The sequence below is a fragment of the Orbicella franksi genome, chromosome 1 (assembly GCF_964199315.1).
Source record: "Orbicella franksi chromosome 1, jaOrbFran1.1, whole genome shotgun sequence".
NCBI lineage: Eukaryota > Metazoa > Cnidaria > Anthozoa > Scleractinia > Merulinidae > Orbicella > Orbicella franksi.
In genome coordinates, this window is record NC_138145.1 from 27416957 (window position 1) to 27433889 (window position 16933).

At 37.0% G+C, this 16933-nt stretch overlaps 1 long non-coding RNA gene across 4 annotated transcripts; it reads left to right on the forward strand.

Annotated features, from left to right (window-relative positions):
- On the forward strand, positions 1-15321 carry LOC145500438 (uncharacterized). 4 transcript variants are annotated; one of them, XR_014051068.1, is made up of 5 exons: positions 3-441; positions 5307-5783; positions 6080-6773; positions 7312-7479; positions 8801-15321. It is a non-coding gene; the product is annotated as an uncharacterized LOC145500438 (long non-coding RNA). The 4 variants fall into 4 exon arrangements; XR_014051070.1 differs by lacking the exon at positions 5307-5783 and having other exon boundaries at positions 22-225; positions 342-441; positions 6596-6773; XR_014051069.1 differs by lacking the exon at positions 5307-5783 and having other exon boundaries at positions 32-441; positions 6596-6773.
- Positions 15322-16933: the final 1612 nt, after the last annotated feature.

The window sequence follows — 16933 nt, forward strand, 5'->3', positions numbered from 1 at the left end:
CACAACAATCACTCGATCAGCTCAGAGAAGGAATTTCTCCGTCTATGGTATATGTGTCTTCTCCAAATGTGAAATCAGAACGGATCGAAATATAAAGATAACCATAGCTTCTTTGTAAATTTGCCTGATTACCCATAATGCCCTTAAAGCGTGAACTCCTCTATTTTCGTGACGCGAAAAACTGGGTTCGATACCAACATGGCGGTAAAAAGCTTGCGATCGATTGTGAGTTTTGAAGTGATTGTAAACTTAATTAGTTTGGTCCCAAAGCTACGATGAATTCGTCATCTGTTTTCTCACTTGCCTTTCGAAACCTATTTTCCTTCGTTTGGTCGTATCAGGGTACAAGAAAAATGACTGCAGGGTCTAGAAAACTCTACAATGGAACCACTACTGTGCATCTGACACTGACAGTTTATAAATACAAGACTTATACCGAAGGTAAGCTGAGATTAAATACAAAAGCTGCTGTTTACGAAAATTCGTTTCTCTACTGGTCTTTCCTCACAAAATCAAATAACAGCTTCCTGGTTGAAGTTTTAACTCATATCTGTGGTTGCTGTTAGGGTTGCAGCACCTTGTCTTCGTACTCTAACTTTATGAAACCTTGGATTGGCTTCCACTCCATTGCACTTAAAAAAACTTGAGGTCTAGTGAACCTACACATGTATAAAGGTAAATTAGTAATGGTATTTGGACTGAGTGGAGTGCAATTCAGGGAGTAATGGCTCGAGTATATTTCAAAATCAGACGAGCGATAAGCTTGAGGCGGATTTACCAGCGCGATTACTCCACGACACGAAGTCCATGCAGTTACTAATTAATCGTATCTATAACAAAATTCTTGATGATGATTAGTTCTCTGTGCACCTATTTGTCACGTAATCGATGCGCAATCATGTGGGTGTCCAATTACAGGTATCCAATTTGAACTTTTTGTAATTGGCTCCTGTAGCTGGATACCCACATGATTTGCACGCAATTATACGTGCTTCTTTAATTGCTTTCTTTGCAATGTTTCTGATAGTTTTCAAAACTTTTGAAAAGTGTTACAGACATTTTCGCTCAAAAGAAGTTCTCAAAAGGCATTTTTAATTCTGAAATTTTTTATAGATATGATTAATTGGTAATCGGACCTCATGCGATACAATTCAGGGAGTAATTCTGCTTTTACATACACCTTATTCCAAAATGGCAGCCAGTTTATTATTCTTTTGTTTACATGGTAATTAGTCCTCTTTGCCTCGTCAACATGTACAAAATACACAAGAATTTTGAAGTGAAAATGAGGCAAAGAGGGCTAATTAACATGCAAACAAAAGAATAATAAATTGGCTGCCATTTTGGAATAAGGTGTATTTAACACTTCAAATCGGACTCGCGCTTCATGCTCATCCAATTTTGAAATTACTTGAATGTGTGATTACTCCCTGAATTGTACTCCACTCAGTCCAATTACTATTACTAATCGTTTCTATAACAAAATTCTCGATGAGGATTGGTTCTCCACTTGCCAATTTGCCATGTAATCGGCATGCAATCACATGGGTGTCCAATTATTACAGGTATCCAATTTCAACTTTTTGTAATTGGATACCCATGTGATTTGTGTAGGTAATCATACAGTTTCGAGTTCAATTTGGAATTAATTTGTGTGAGTGTAATTTCAGCTCTTTGAAAAACTCACAAGTGTAAATTAACTCCAAATTGAACGAGAAAAACCGTATGATTACTTATTAATAATATAAACATGAAAAAATTTGCGTGGAGGAAGTGCCGGAAGATCTTTCTTGAAGCTATTTTTCTCATTTGAGAAAACTTTCAAAGTTTCAGCACAAAATTTTTGTCATCATTTTACGTGATGTCATTTTCTTAGAAAAGTTCCTATTGTCTGTCAGTCAATCACAATCCAGAATTTCAATGTATAATTTGCACAGGTGTTACACTTTTTGCACTGGTGTTACACTTGAACTGCACTACTCTTAGCCAATCAGAATCGAGTAATTTTTTCATGTGTATTGTTAGCATGTTAATTACACCTTCATGATGTTTCCTGGAGTACTGTTTTCAAAACTTGTGAAAACCACTACATACGTTTTCGCTCATAAGAAGTTCTCAAAAAACATTTTTAATTCCGAAATTTGTTATAGATACGATTAATTAGTAATTGGACCTCGTGCCAATTCAAGGAGTAACTGTGCTCATAATTTCAAATTGGCCTCATCCTTTGTGCTTGTCTGATTTTGAGATTACTCGCGCATTTACTCCCTGAATTGTACTCCACTCTGTCCAATTACTACTACCAGAAGCATACCACCTATTAATCGTATCTATAATTAAACTCATCAAGAGTAGATGAGCTTGGGGAATGGTGCCTGAGAGGGAAGGTGGGGCCACGAATCAATCTGAGCCCAACCCGTAGGGCATCCATGGCAACCCTGTGAGCAGCAACCACCAGGCACCATCACACTGATCTGAAAGAATAGAGGAAACAAAGATACTTGCCTCATACTTACCATGCCAAGGAGGAGGGGTGGGCTGGGAATAAACTCAGCAAGAACTATCCGGTAGCGAAACAAAAGGCACAAAATGACTTGACATCTGAAGCCAAGCTGTAAACATGCAAAGGCCCCTGCGTAAAGCCCCCAGCCACCCTGCACCAATGGCCAGGGAGCGACTGCTGGCCCACATTGTTTCGCTTTAACTTTACCTAAATTACATTTAGCCACATTAAAGTTTGAACATATTTAAAAAAGTCTTTTGAGAACTTCTTTTGAGCAAAAAAATCAGTAGCACTTTCCATAAGTTTTAAACGCTATAGAAAAGGAAGCCATTCATTAAAGCGTGTGTAATTGAGGTGGGAATGGGGTATAACATGTAGTTATTGGACACCCACATGATTGCATACTGATAATGTGACAAATAGATCCACAGAGAACCAATCATGATCAAGAATTTTGTTATAGATATGATTGACTATATGAGAGTACTGAGTTTGTGAAGATGACACTTTGAGCATTAACCCTTTGTTAGATTATTGAAGCCAGGGTTAACACTCTAATGTCAGTTTCACAATGTACTACCATGGTTAATTTAACTTCATCAACCACAAGTCGATAATGCCCTTATCAGTGTTAAGCCCGAGGGAGGATATAGGCAAGGGGTTGGGATTTTGACATTTTCTGAAAACAAAAAATCCCCACCCCCTGGACAACATGATTGGTAGAAAGTATCAACATTCCCCACTCTAAGACAAGGAAACCTCACAAATAATGTAAACATGCAGGGAATTATTGACACAAAAAATTTATGTACAAAGCAAAAGCTTTTTCCCTTCAATATGGCTTGACTGTATAAGAGGATTAAAAAATAGATTCACTCACCCTTCTTTGACCTCTTTCTAACATGATTTCCATCAGGTTCTCAACAAAGACCTCACTACTCCCAGTGACTTCTGAACACAGTTGAACCTCCCATAAGCAACCACCCAAAATGCCAAGCCTATGCGGTCACTTACAGGAGGTGGTCACTTACGAGTACTTAGACTGCAGAGACTTACCCCATGTTTTAAATGTTTTATTCATATGAAAAGTCAATTTCGAGAAAAACATGATACTTCCCATAGGGAAATTTCTGTCTCTTTTACTATCTAGGAATGTGATAATGTTACAACACCTTATCCAATTTCTGCTCTATTATCTGCCAAGTGGTGGCTTACAGGAGGTTAAAAACAAAAGACAATTTCAAACTGTTAGCTCAGAAAGTGGTCGAGGTTGCTTATGACAGAGGGTTGCTTACAAGAGGTTTCAAATATAGTAATTTGACTTGAAAACTTCAATGTCATTCCCAGGCTCTCTCTCTCCTGTCTCCCTTGGTCATTGGAAGAAAGACCCTGGTTGCGGCTGGTCATGTGACCACCCAGAATCTGGGTGGTAAAAAATCTGTTGGGCGGAAGGGGTGGCAGAGTTTGACTGTTGATGTGGCAAACTTTGTGTGTTTCAAAAACCTCGAGCAGTCACTAAAAACTACCCGCTTTATTGGGATTTTGATGTGGAATTTTGCCAATGAAGAATGCCACATTATTTCTGCTGTCTCCAAAATATAGAAGACTTTTGTTCACGAAGAAATTCGGCAGCTGAATGAAGCTCAAACTTTTCGATGATTAGCACATGCAAAATGTCACACCGAATCGAAGTGAAACCAGTGGATTGACCAGTCTCTTGAATCTTTAAATTCGGAGGTAATGTATTTTCTTCTTTGTGCACTATTTTGGATGTTAAAAAGTATTTCTGTCACACAGCCAATCAGTAAGTATTCTGACTTGCACTTGATTTACAGCAATGTAAAACGATTTACAGTTTTGTTGACATAAGCCTGCACTTATATTTCATTTATCAGGTTTATGTAAGTTTATATTTAGACAGATGTTAAACATGGTTCCTTGGTAGAGTCAAGAATTATATTTTGCAAAATGGTAAATAAAACACCGCTTTACAAAGTGAACAATATGCTGTGAGGTTAAATCAGGCAACATGAAACAGCAAAACAGTTTATGTCTTAAATAATTTGACTGGCTGGAATTGGAATCAGAGTGATACTTTAATACACTGGATTTTTTTTTTGTTTGGATATATGTAAATATATTTTGCTTGACATGTGTGAAGCTTAGAATAAGACAAGAATTTCTTAGGTGTATTTGCCCATGTGTGGTCACAGGGAGCACACAATCTTGTTGAGTAGGAAGAGGGTAATTAAAGGAATGAAAAGAATGTATTGACTAGATTACCTTTGTCTCCTGTTGTCACTTCTCACGAGACCTACCTGTCCTACCTACATGTCCTGTTCACATGTATGTCCTGCATAACACTGTAGCGCTAAACTCGTACCTAGGCCTTTTCGCGCTGTGCAAAAATGTTTTAGTTTACATATATTATTGACAAGGGAGGCAACTCTTTGCCCAAACATTTTAAATGCAATCTGAAAATTCGCCTGAGTCTCTAAATTTCGCAGCTTCCAGGAAACCAAACTGACACAAAATGAAGTCGAGAGATTTTTTCACTGGGAGAATTTTAGCGTCTTTTGCAAATTTTTTTTTCCCCAAATCACTTTTTGCAACATGATCATACCGTTACCTAAATCCCAAACGCATCATCCAGCATGCATTCGCACTCCCCTCCCTCAGCCACACACGCTTTTTTGACAATCGTTGCTTAATTTATTTACTCTCTTCCTACTCAACTGGATTGTGTGCTCCCTGTGGTGGTTTAATATAGCGATGACCAGCATTCGCCTTTCTTTTGCTTCAGTTGAGATCAACAAAAATTATTCTTTGACTCTACCCCAGTGGAAAAGTTTGTGTCACAGGTGACCACAACCAGCGTCTTTCTTCCAAGGGAGGCAGAGAAGAGAGAGCCTGGGAACGAGGTTGTGAAAACTTTTGGTATTTTGGAAACTGGTCGTTGAGGAGAGGTGGCCGCAACTGGAAGTGTGGCTGTATTTACAAGATGGCAGATGGTTCATCACTGCACCCTCTTGGTCCTTCAAGAAGGCAACCTTGTCAAATTCCTCCACTGGAGATATATTATGTACAATCAAAATCACTACCCAGGGGACATATCTCACAATCAAATTCCCATGGATAGCCTGTGCCCCCCCCCCCCTTCCCCCCTTGGACTTAACATTGATAGGTGCATGAATAGCAAATTGGTTTCATTGATACTTGCCTGTCAATGCAGACCAACAGCTTATTAAGAAAGTAATCACTTTGTTTAGCTTTAAATTAAGTATAACACAGGCTAAAACTATTCCGGAACACACAAAAAGAATCTGGAATGAACTAATAAGTATGCGATAAACCAATCACAGATCGCTAACTCATTAAGTTGACTTCACTGTACTGAATAAGTATTTACCAACCAATCAGGAAGTAGGATGAAGACAGGTCACCAAATTTGAACTCAATGAGTAGAAGTACGACTTCTTTAGTACAAAATAAACCCAATCAGTACGATTGTGAACTTAAAAAGTCTGCCAACAGCAAATCAAAAGCTAACATTCAGAATGAAACGTGCGTGTTCAGCTTTGCAGTACTTTACTTGCAAATATTAAAGAATGTAACTTTTACATTTTAATTCCTTCAAAAAGTGTTTATTACCTACATGTAAACATTGGATCTTTCCAGCTGCTGGTTCTTGGGCTTTGATCAAGATGATCAAGAATCGTGCTTCCAAAATCCATGCCTCACATACAGATGTATTTTTCTTGTTGTTACAGATAGTTCACAGTGGTCAATTGTTTTTAATAGTCTTTTATAAATGTACTGTAGGCCATGCAAATATAAAAGATGATAGTCATAGAACATTCGAAACCCAAGCAGAGTCATTTTTGTACAAGAACACAAGTGCATATGTACATGTGCATGTAGATTATGGTCATAATATTGTGAATTTAGTTGCAAATGTGAGAGTCATTTACGTGTAAAATGTTATGTGCATGAGAGAGGAAAACTTGCTTGTAATTTTAGCAGAAATTACGTGGCCTTATAGATGTTGAATGTACAACTTATGTGTTAATAATGTACACACTTTTTTGTCAGATCAGTGAGGGGCTGGACGGATGTGACTGAACAAGACATGAGGTAAAGAATAAAGAAGAGAGGATACTATATTGACTGAAATGGTGATAGAGGCAGACTAAAGTAACACTGTAGGGACTCTCTAAAGATGACTACAGATGCATCTGGAGGAACCAAACCTGTCACACTAGATGACCAGGTAAATAACATATCTTACTTGCAATTACATTACCATTAGTTGTCATCTTTTCTGTTGGACATTGACAGGTAATATTGTTGAGGGGGAGGGGTAATATTGTGGGGGGGGGGGGGGGGACAGGGCAGAGGTGGCTCAGGGTTCTTTGTTCAGAGAAACAAACTGACAAATTCAAAACCTAAAACAGACAGACAGCAATTACATTCAAAGAATGACTTTAGAAACAGACTCAAAAAGTACCATAGTCTGTGATAGGACAGGGCCTTGTTGTTCAGATGCCAACAGAACCAATTGAGTCATTTACAATAGCTTCACTTTCTTATTGGAAAGTCTGTTAGTTTCAGTATATGTACATGTACATTAATTTAACTGAAGATCATGTGTAAGTTCATCATTTCTGAACATAATTTCTGGGAAGGCATACTGTATCAGTACGGGTTGACTGTTAGAAAGAATAAATTAAGTACTCCATTGTGACTGGTTTTTATAACAATGAGCATTGGTCTTAGGTGCTAAACCGTTTCTGAATGTTTCAATACAGTGTACGTAATCAACAGTGGATGGACAAGAAGTCTGGACAGACAATGGGCTTATCTTGATGGACAATGCATATGGATGGACAGTGGACAAGTCGACCTACAGGTAGTGGAAAACCGAAATAGAGCAGTGCACAAGTTTGGGCAGACAGTGGATAGTCTTTAACAACCAGGTAAATACACTGTGATAAATATTGCAGACAAAACAATTATTGATCTGGTAAGTTCAGTGTGACACACTGTTCTATAAATGTGCACATCATCACTCTTCTCTCAGCCTGTGTCTTTGCCTCATTTACATGTACGTTTTAGCGTACAATTTCAAAATGGCAGACATCAAGCATGAGATCTATGATTATATCCTAGAACATGGACATATTTTGGTTTAAATTGCAACTCAAGAAATCTTGCTACACAATGTTTACACTAGGGTATCTTGAAGAAATTTGGGAGGGGAATAGAAGGGTAGTTTTCAATTGAAGGTTTAAGCTTATTAGGTAGTAGTCAATAAAACACTGAAATACATGTACTTTCGTTCATGCAGTGTCCCCCCCCCCCCCCCCCAACAGCAGGGGCAAATTACATCATGAGCGCATGCAGGCAGTCACGTATTCGCCATATGGATTAGAAGTGTGTATGATTTCTGCAAAGCTGCCTGTATTTTGACCTGTAGCCTTCGACAACATGTAGCTAAAGCCTGCATTATCAGGAAAGAATGTTTTGTAGCTTGGCGAAGGCAAATGGCCGTGAGTTGTGGTAAGAAAACAAATCTTCCATGTAGCTCGGCAAATTGATGACCCTTAGATCTGTGGTCAGAAAATAGATTTTCCGATAGGTAGCTCAGCAAATTCATTGTGGTCAATTGGTTGTCACAAAACAAACTTTCCTTGTTGTGTAACTTGCCAAAAGGCTGTGTTGTGGTCAGAATGGTCTATTCACCTTTTTCATTTGTGAAAACAAGATGTAAATTTGAGCAATGTAAATAAATGCAAACACAAAATTTTAAAACATTTGGGGGACACGCTGTCTTGCAGGGTCACTTGTCAAAACTCTATTTTCTCATGAAATTAGTTTATTTGTTACAAGTTTTGGCAATCTGAAATTGAATTCTAAGTGTTGCCAACAGTTCAAATGCCTTTCCTGGAAAAATTTTGTCCTGTACAAGTTAATACTTAATTAATTAAAAATGGTTTTCTCACAGGCTTCAACTTCACATGCAGATCGTTATCTGTCACTCGATCAAACTTAGTTTTCTATCAAGCCATTTAAACACCATCAAAGTAGATCAAACATGCAAAGTATGCACCTGAACGCACTGCTCTAATCTTTGATTACTACTAGTATATTATTTTATGTAATCACTTGTAATTCCATTTCGGATGTTGAAGAAGATGACAAAATATTCCCAAACAACTGGAAAAAATCTGTCTTTCTTGCTGTGTACAGCTAAGATTGATTCCAGAATAAATGATCATTTTGCTTGTTTCATCACAGGATGTTAGACCAGTCGAAGAGCATCACAAGACAGCATGAACTTGGAGAGACAAGAAAAAGGATAGCAGGCCAAACATGAAAGAGGACGCTAAAAGATTAACCACCAAGACAAGATAACACAGTTTGTGGTATCATAATAAGTAATGCAGTATTTGAAGTTGCGTATTCAGTTTAACCCCAAATTTCAATGTATAAATAGAAATATAAGTTTAATTTTATGGTATGAGCTGTTTGCAAAGTTTTCATTTTGGTAAGATTTGTGATTTTTCTTCAATTGTCTTCTGAATTCTGAATGATCTAAAAGTCATTAAAGTGTGACCAAAAATTTTATTGTAAGTTACAACGTGCATGCCAAAAATACATGTATAAGAATTGATCAAATTGGGAGATACTTAAATTTGTCCTTTGTGCACATCATATTCCTTGTTTTTTTGTATTTTCCTTTGCAAAATGCTCATTACCAGCTTTGTATTTAATTATACCTCCAGGGATAATATACATGTACTTCTCATCAGAACTTATACATGTAGACTGGGCTTTTTGTTTTAGAAAGTTAAGAATCTCATCTCAAATCTTCAAAATGAACTTTTGCACAATATTCATGCTACATATCCTTGTATGTACACAGATCATATACTCAGTAAAGATGGCTACATGAAATATTATTTTTAGTTATTGCTCATTTATCTTTTTCAAAGACTAGCATGTGACAAGTTTTATGGAAATTCATATAGTTTGTCTATTTTAAGTGTGTTTTTATTCGGCCTAGCCCGGGAGGCCTTTGAGCATGGGGTACAGCTGGCCCGGGGTTTTCCTCCTAGGGGCAAGTGGACGTACAGGGAGGTTTTTCACCCAGCTGTTGTTCCACAACCCCTGTTCAGGTTAGCTGCCTACTACAATTATCAGTTGAATAAGGTGTGACGAAAGTTAACATTCAACTTGTGTTGTTGTTACAGGCAATTCGCTCCATTTCCAGTGGACACTTGTCAGCCTTTGACATCATTGGCAGCAAAGTGCGCGAAATTGCAGGCGATGATATTGTTACCATGTAAAACAAGGAAAGTTTCCCATGGCAACAGCATAATTTTAAGCCCAAACCTTTGTTACTTGTTGAGAGTTCCGTCACACCTTATTCAACTGATAATGGTAGTGTTTACTTTATTCTAGCTTTGTAGTCTAGGTTCTTGTGATAAATGTTTGGCATACTGCTTGCCTTGGTATAGAGGGATAACCTCAACAAAACAACCAGCAAACTTTAACTTCATTCAAACAGAACCAACACAAACTTGACCAGCAGCAGATGGATTGAAACTGATTACATGTATATCTGACACACTTAATGACCTCAACAAAACAACCAACAAACTTTAACTTCATTCAAACAGAACCAACACAAACTTGACCAGCAACAGATGGATTTAAACTGACAGCATCTGACATGCTTAATGACCTCAACAAAACAACCAACAAACTGTAAGAAGGAATCAGCTAACAAGAGGAAAAAAACTTTGTGCTGAGATTATTTACATTGTATTGCAAACTTCTGTGCAGTTCTTTTTTAAAAATATCTTCTCACCTTGCACCTTGAGCTGAACAAATCAACAAACCAAGATGTCGCCTTCAAACAGAACCAGTGCAGGTTTGACTGCCAATGGTTGAGATCAACAATAACTGTCCCGCCAACTAACAGTACTTGACAAAAGACAAAATCAATGAAAAGCAATGAAAAGCAATGAAAAATGACAAAGACAGTGACATGCTTTCAATGTGCTACCACCATTGTGAGTATGACCAACTACCACAACAAAATGGACGCCTGAGACCTGAAGTCAGTTCTTCAGGGTAGACTTAACATCAAACTATACTCAACAGACTAAAAATAGACTGCCTCTAATACTTGAGGCTATACAACTGACTACAGTGTAACTTGAGACATTGTACCACATCTGCCAAATGTTACACAAATCCAAAACTACACAAACCTCATACCAATGCAACCCATAGTGTTGTCACTTTAGAAATGAGCATTAAGGGAAGGTAGTACTATTGTTACATGTAGGTGTGTGTGCCACCATTGTTCAAACAAGTGCCTTTTTGGAAAAAAAATTGTCTCGAGAAATTTTGCAGCTTATTATCACCGAAGTCATACATTGTACATCTACAGTGCATATCCTTTAGAGATTTACATGCAGCAGCAAAGATCTCTGACTTCAATCAATGAACCAGTTAATCATGAAATTTTAGTTTATTTATTTTGCACCCATTCCATTTGGCTGACTTGAATCCATTGAACAGTAAATATTACTGGTACTCTTGCACTTGTTTGTCCCATTTGAATTACGTTTGAATGTTCTGGACAGCACATGCTTCCTTTGAGCAGTGGGTTTCTTTTCGTAGATATGTGAAGTACATAATGTTTATCATTACTCTTTCACAAAAGTTGTCCAAAATTTATATAAAAATATTGTCAACAATTACCTAGTCATAAACAAACCTTGGAAAAGCTGGAACAGTGCTGTGCATATTGTGTCTCCATTCCTTTCTTATAGCTACTGACTGACCATTACTTTCTAGAACCAAACTGAGACATATTTCCTTTTGATATCTGATCATTTGGTCAATTCTTGTGATGTTTGGGGTTGACTGTGAGGAGAAACCAGTTACTGATTACTTTTAAACAAAATTTGACAACAACTCATGTAAATCGCAATAGTAGATGTTTATTTCTTCAATTAAAACTTCTCATCATTGGTGAAACACAAGAAAAACATATGTAGAGCAGTGAATTATTTTTCATTTACGAATTACATGTACTTTCCTTTGGTCAGTTTGGTAACTGCTAATTAAACAACTTTTATTTCATTCAGGCACATACTAAGGTTTCATTCTTAGCCTTAAAAGCAGGACTGAGTAGCTAACGGCAAATTACTTTCAAGATTAGGGTGCTTCAACACAGTTGACATGTGCACAGGACACCCAGTTTTTCACTATTTGGCTTTTGTTATGGGATGTGCTTCATTATAAGTTAAGGTAAATTAATGTTACATGGTAGAACTCTTACAACTTAGTTAGCAGTCACTTCACTGCTCAGAGGAAGCTTGCTAGTAAGTTATTACGTATTATTTTAGTGTTTCTTTATCCTAGAATATGTAACTAAATTATGAATTCTAACAACAATCAACATCACCCTGCCACTCAACCTTATCACCGTTTTTAATATATTTTGTGAAAACTACTACATTGGTTAATGTCATACACTGGTTGTTTTTGTAATACATGCCCGTAGGTAGTCAGAAATTCAAAATATTCCCTTTTACATCCATTTTTTCTATTAAGGTGGTTGGCAGCATGACGGTGGTTGTTTAATTCATAAACTAGGGGAGCATTTTTTAATTAAAAGATTTAAGATATATTTCATATATTTTTCATTCACAGTTCGTTATTAACAGTTTGGATACAGGTACATGAAAAAAGTATTTCAACTCCAAAATGTGGCCTGGGTTGACAGAAGTCCTTTTAAATTCAATGTTCAGTTGTCATAAGACTAGAAGTGAGATGTGAAATGACATCTGTTAACTACTAGGCTGCTACAAAATTAACAGCTTTGTTTTTCCGATGTTATCAGTTTGTCCTTTTTCTATAACACTAGTAATGCTCCCTTTGTTTATATTAGTTTACTTTGTACATTAAGTAGAGTTGCAAGTTCATTAGCATAAATTGAAAGAGTAAAAGCATAAAATTAGTATTTATTTTCAAGCACTACAAAATTTGGAGCTATTGGCTAGGTGTTATAATTAATAACTAGTCTTACTGCCACTCCACATTATTTTCGTACCTTCTTGGTTGCATTAGGTATTACTGTCAAGACTTAGCAAAATATTAGTTTATGCAAATGCAATTGTGGGTGGCAATCTTACAAAGACAAAGGGTTCTGTAGAAAAAAAAAGTACTACTTTTTACATGTAGAATTAAGCAAAATTTAGTATAGTTTTTCACTTAGTAATTGTGTAAGACCAGGGCTAGTTTCATTTTCCATGATCATCACTTTATTGTAATTTTCTTGGTTCTTTCTTGGTGTTGCAAGGCATTATATTTTATAGGCTCACTTACTCTTCCTTAAAACTTGTTCATCAGTTGACTGCTTCAGAAATTATAGTCTTTTGGGACTGTTTTATTAACCTTGTAGGATGTTTTTGTTTTTGTCCAGTAACATGCATACAGCATGCCCACAAGCTACCTTAAGGCTTCAATCTCGTTTTCGTCTGTACTTGTATCACCAAGAAACAACCATTTTTTTCTCTATTAGTTTATTTATAATGCTAATGATCTTGCATGTATCTACTAAAGTTCTTAGGTTATCATTTAATTCCAGGACAGAAGGTGGCACACACACCAAGACCAAGGTGGTCATATTCAAATCTAGCCAGTCACGTCCCTGCTGGGTTGTGGAAGCTCTGCCTCTGAAAAGGTGTGTGTTTCTGATGTCTTCTGAAATATTCCAACTGAGAAATCCTGGGAAACTTTATCTGATCCTGTAATTCAAGCTGGGGACAGTTGGATACTTGGAATTGTTGCCCGTTTGCTCTCAAGTGGGGTCGACAGCATGAAGGACGGTGAGAGTTTGCTTTTCATGTCTTAAGGGTCTCACTGAATTTGTCACAGTACCACACCATCAATTCGGCATTTTTCGGCCCGGCAGGGTGCTTTTTGCAGTCAGTGTATCAGGAAATGTTCCACAATCAAGGACGTAAAACAGGAGTGCTTAATTGTGGGGCTCAAGGAAGGTGCATCTCTAGAGAAAGCATGGACAGAGGAGAGTGCTGAATTTCATTGGTCTGACTTGATTGGATTTTCACTAATGAGATCAAATTGAGCTAATGGTCACTGGGGGTCTCTCTGATTGGGTTGCTGCTGGGTCAGGTTTTCTCTCTTTTAGTTTTTCATTAAAATCTAAAATTTAAAAATAAAATACTAAAGTAATAATATAAATCCTACTTGTATAGGCCCAATTATAAAGAAATAAAAAATCTTTTGAACAAAAGAGAGCATTTTCTTGTAAAGTTTTTTTGTGAGTTTCTCAAATTCCACTTTTATAAATCTTAATAATTTTCATTTTCTATTTTCATTTTGATCTTAGATATATAACTAAATAATCCAATTCTGTAAAAATAACCTTCATTAGTATCACCCAAGTAGTGGACTAATGCAAATCCTGCATTTTAATTGGCTACGCTACTAGAGGACTATTAGTCCTTGAGTAGCGAAATTGGTGCAATCAACTGTGACGCTTTCTTTCGTGTTATTCCCAAATAAATATTTCTTCAACTTGCATTTGCTAACTTAATTATTGCCTTTTCTGTCCGACTAGTTGGGTGATACTAAAATAATTAGACCCTTCGCCCTTAAGGGCCACAGGTCAATAGCCCATTTGGCTTCGCCTCATGGGCTATTGACCCGTAGCCCTCAAGGGCAAAGGGTCTAACCGTTAATTAGTTTGCCACTCCAGAAACTTTAAAGTGACTGGGCACCAACCTTTGGTGCTTGGATATTTGGGATTGTTTTCAACAGTGCCCGGCATAAGCTTTGATTGGTTTATGGTTGCCTTGGTGACCATTATAAAATCACATCTTACCCCAGTTATGTAAACAATCCCAGAAATCCTAGTGCTGAAATCTGGTTCCAGTGTCCGTAATGTTTCCTGTTGTGTTGAATAAAAATTAATCATTCTTTCTTTGTCAATCAGCTATTGATATCAAACGAATTATTTCGGGTACTTCAGGAATAATTCTTCATTGTAGGCTGGTAAACTGCTGAGTTTCATGTAACGGTTAATCAGTCTATTGATGAAGGGTAATCCTGAAACATCTTGCGTATTTCTAAAAACAATTTCATCAACTCAGTTTCAAACTAACAAAACCAATAAAACAGGGATTCAACCCTTTTCACCAAAATTGTGTTTTTTTTGTTTTTCTTGAATTCAAACCAAAAAAATTATATTAAGTTAAACCACAAAATTCACAGTCATAAACATTTTTTCAGGTAGTGCTTGCTAGCCAGGCTCACTTTTATTAACCGGTTTATAGGTCGATAGAGTCGTTGCGTGACAGGGCAAGTCACGATTTTGAAGGACGCTACAATTTCTCTCAGTAGGAATATGTAATTATTTCACTTTCACGACAAACCAAAATTCGGCCAAATTGAGAAAACAATCACAGCAAAATTGGTTAATAACAAATTTCAAATTATATATACACAATTTTTAAACATCATTTCTATTTTCTGTTTATCTTCGCGCACATGAACATTTAATCTGAACTGAACTAGCTTTTAATTTAAGCCCATAACTTAAGCGCATACCAACTTCCAAATTTCTTACCACAGTTAAATAGGAGCAATTCAGCTTAGATCTTTCCTTTTTTGAAATAAAAATACCCGTTCAGTTGCGTATGTTAATTGCTGGTTTCACATCACGGATGTTCTTAACTTTATTCATTCATTCGCACGGGAATGCGATTTACATTTGAAAGAAACAACTCTCCAGAGTTACATCACGTGATGTGAAACAGGGCAACAAACAAACAAGCTGACTGCGACTAATTAACTTAAACCTTTTGCAACGTTTTGTTTTTTAATAAACTACACTAAACCTATTCTCAGCGTACAGTTAATATGAATATCGGCCAATTCCTTTCATCCAAATTAAAGAGAGAAACTTGACATCGGTATCTTCACAGATGAGAGACGTTTAATGACTTGTGCTCTTTGGTGAAGTTTGTGGAATGACGGTTCGCCGGTGGTTTGGTCGGGAAGTCAGACTGGCGGATTCTGTGTGTTCAATTCTTTCCTTGATTTCAACGGTTATGCACTGGAATTGAGCGCCATACTTAGCACGTCGGTTTTTCTTGTCCAGGTTGCGGACATTTCAAACTAAAATAGGGATTTCTCCAGAATTTTGTGTGAGGGCGAGCTTATTTGATTTTCTACCATTTGGGCAAATTATTTATTTTTTTGGTACATTGACTGCAAATTAGTATCTTCGAGTAAATAACAAATTGGCATATTAATTTTTTCCACTTATAAATAAATTCCAAAATTACTTGGGTGTGGCACTGTGACAAATTATGACTGAGACCCTAGAGACACGGGGAGTAAAACTCTCACTTTCCTTTACGCTGTTTACCCCACTAGGGAGCAAACGGTCAACTCTTCCAAGTGTTCAACTGTCCCCAGCTTGGATGAGGGCATCAGATAAAACAGACCAGGATTTTAAAGTTGGAATATTAAATGCGCACAAAAGAAACAACATCAACTCAGAGCCGCAGAGTGGAAGCAACCCAGAACTAGGGACAACATTGGCTAGATAAATTTTTTTTTTTTTAATTTTTTTAACTTGTAGTACTGGACTAAAGAGAATTATTTTTTATTTCAATAAATTATTGTTATCTTCCTCTCGTGTTGTTTCATTTTGCAATCCAACTGTTCGAGTGAACCAGATAAACTCTAAAATAAGCCAAGTTCTGGAGAGGTCTCAAGAAAACTTTGCAGTATGATTATAGCTTAGTTTTAGTAAACGGCTCATTTCTCATGACAACGTACGCCACAGATACATCTTTTAGCATTTACATACGCGTGAAAAATAGTTCATTTGTTCTGAATCATGCAACTACCCAAATGTTTCGGTGAATTCGTTATCTTCACAGAATCACAAACCTTGGCGTCACCACGCACAGGGGCAAGCGTGACATGATGTCACATTCGGTTGCGTGACGATCCTAAGCAGAACAAGGAATTTGTGCCGTGTTTTAAGGTGGCTCCCTATAGTTTTACGATCGCACGCGTTTAGGACGAAAGCTCAAGTAATCTGCGCGAACTCAATGGAAAAAGTCAGTGTTTTTCGATATTTTATGACGTCAACATGAGCACAAAAAGCAAAACTGGCAGTGAATTTTCTCGCGTTTCCTACGGTGAAATTCTGTAAAATTTGGCAGACTGATAATAAATACTTTACTTTAGTTGGAGCTCGTTTTTCAGCGAAATCTATCTGACCACTTTTTCTGCAGCGGTAAACGACATAAATTTGCAAAAATCTAAAAAACTGCCGTACAAACCCTACTCTTTTCGTGTTTAAAATTC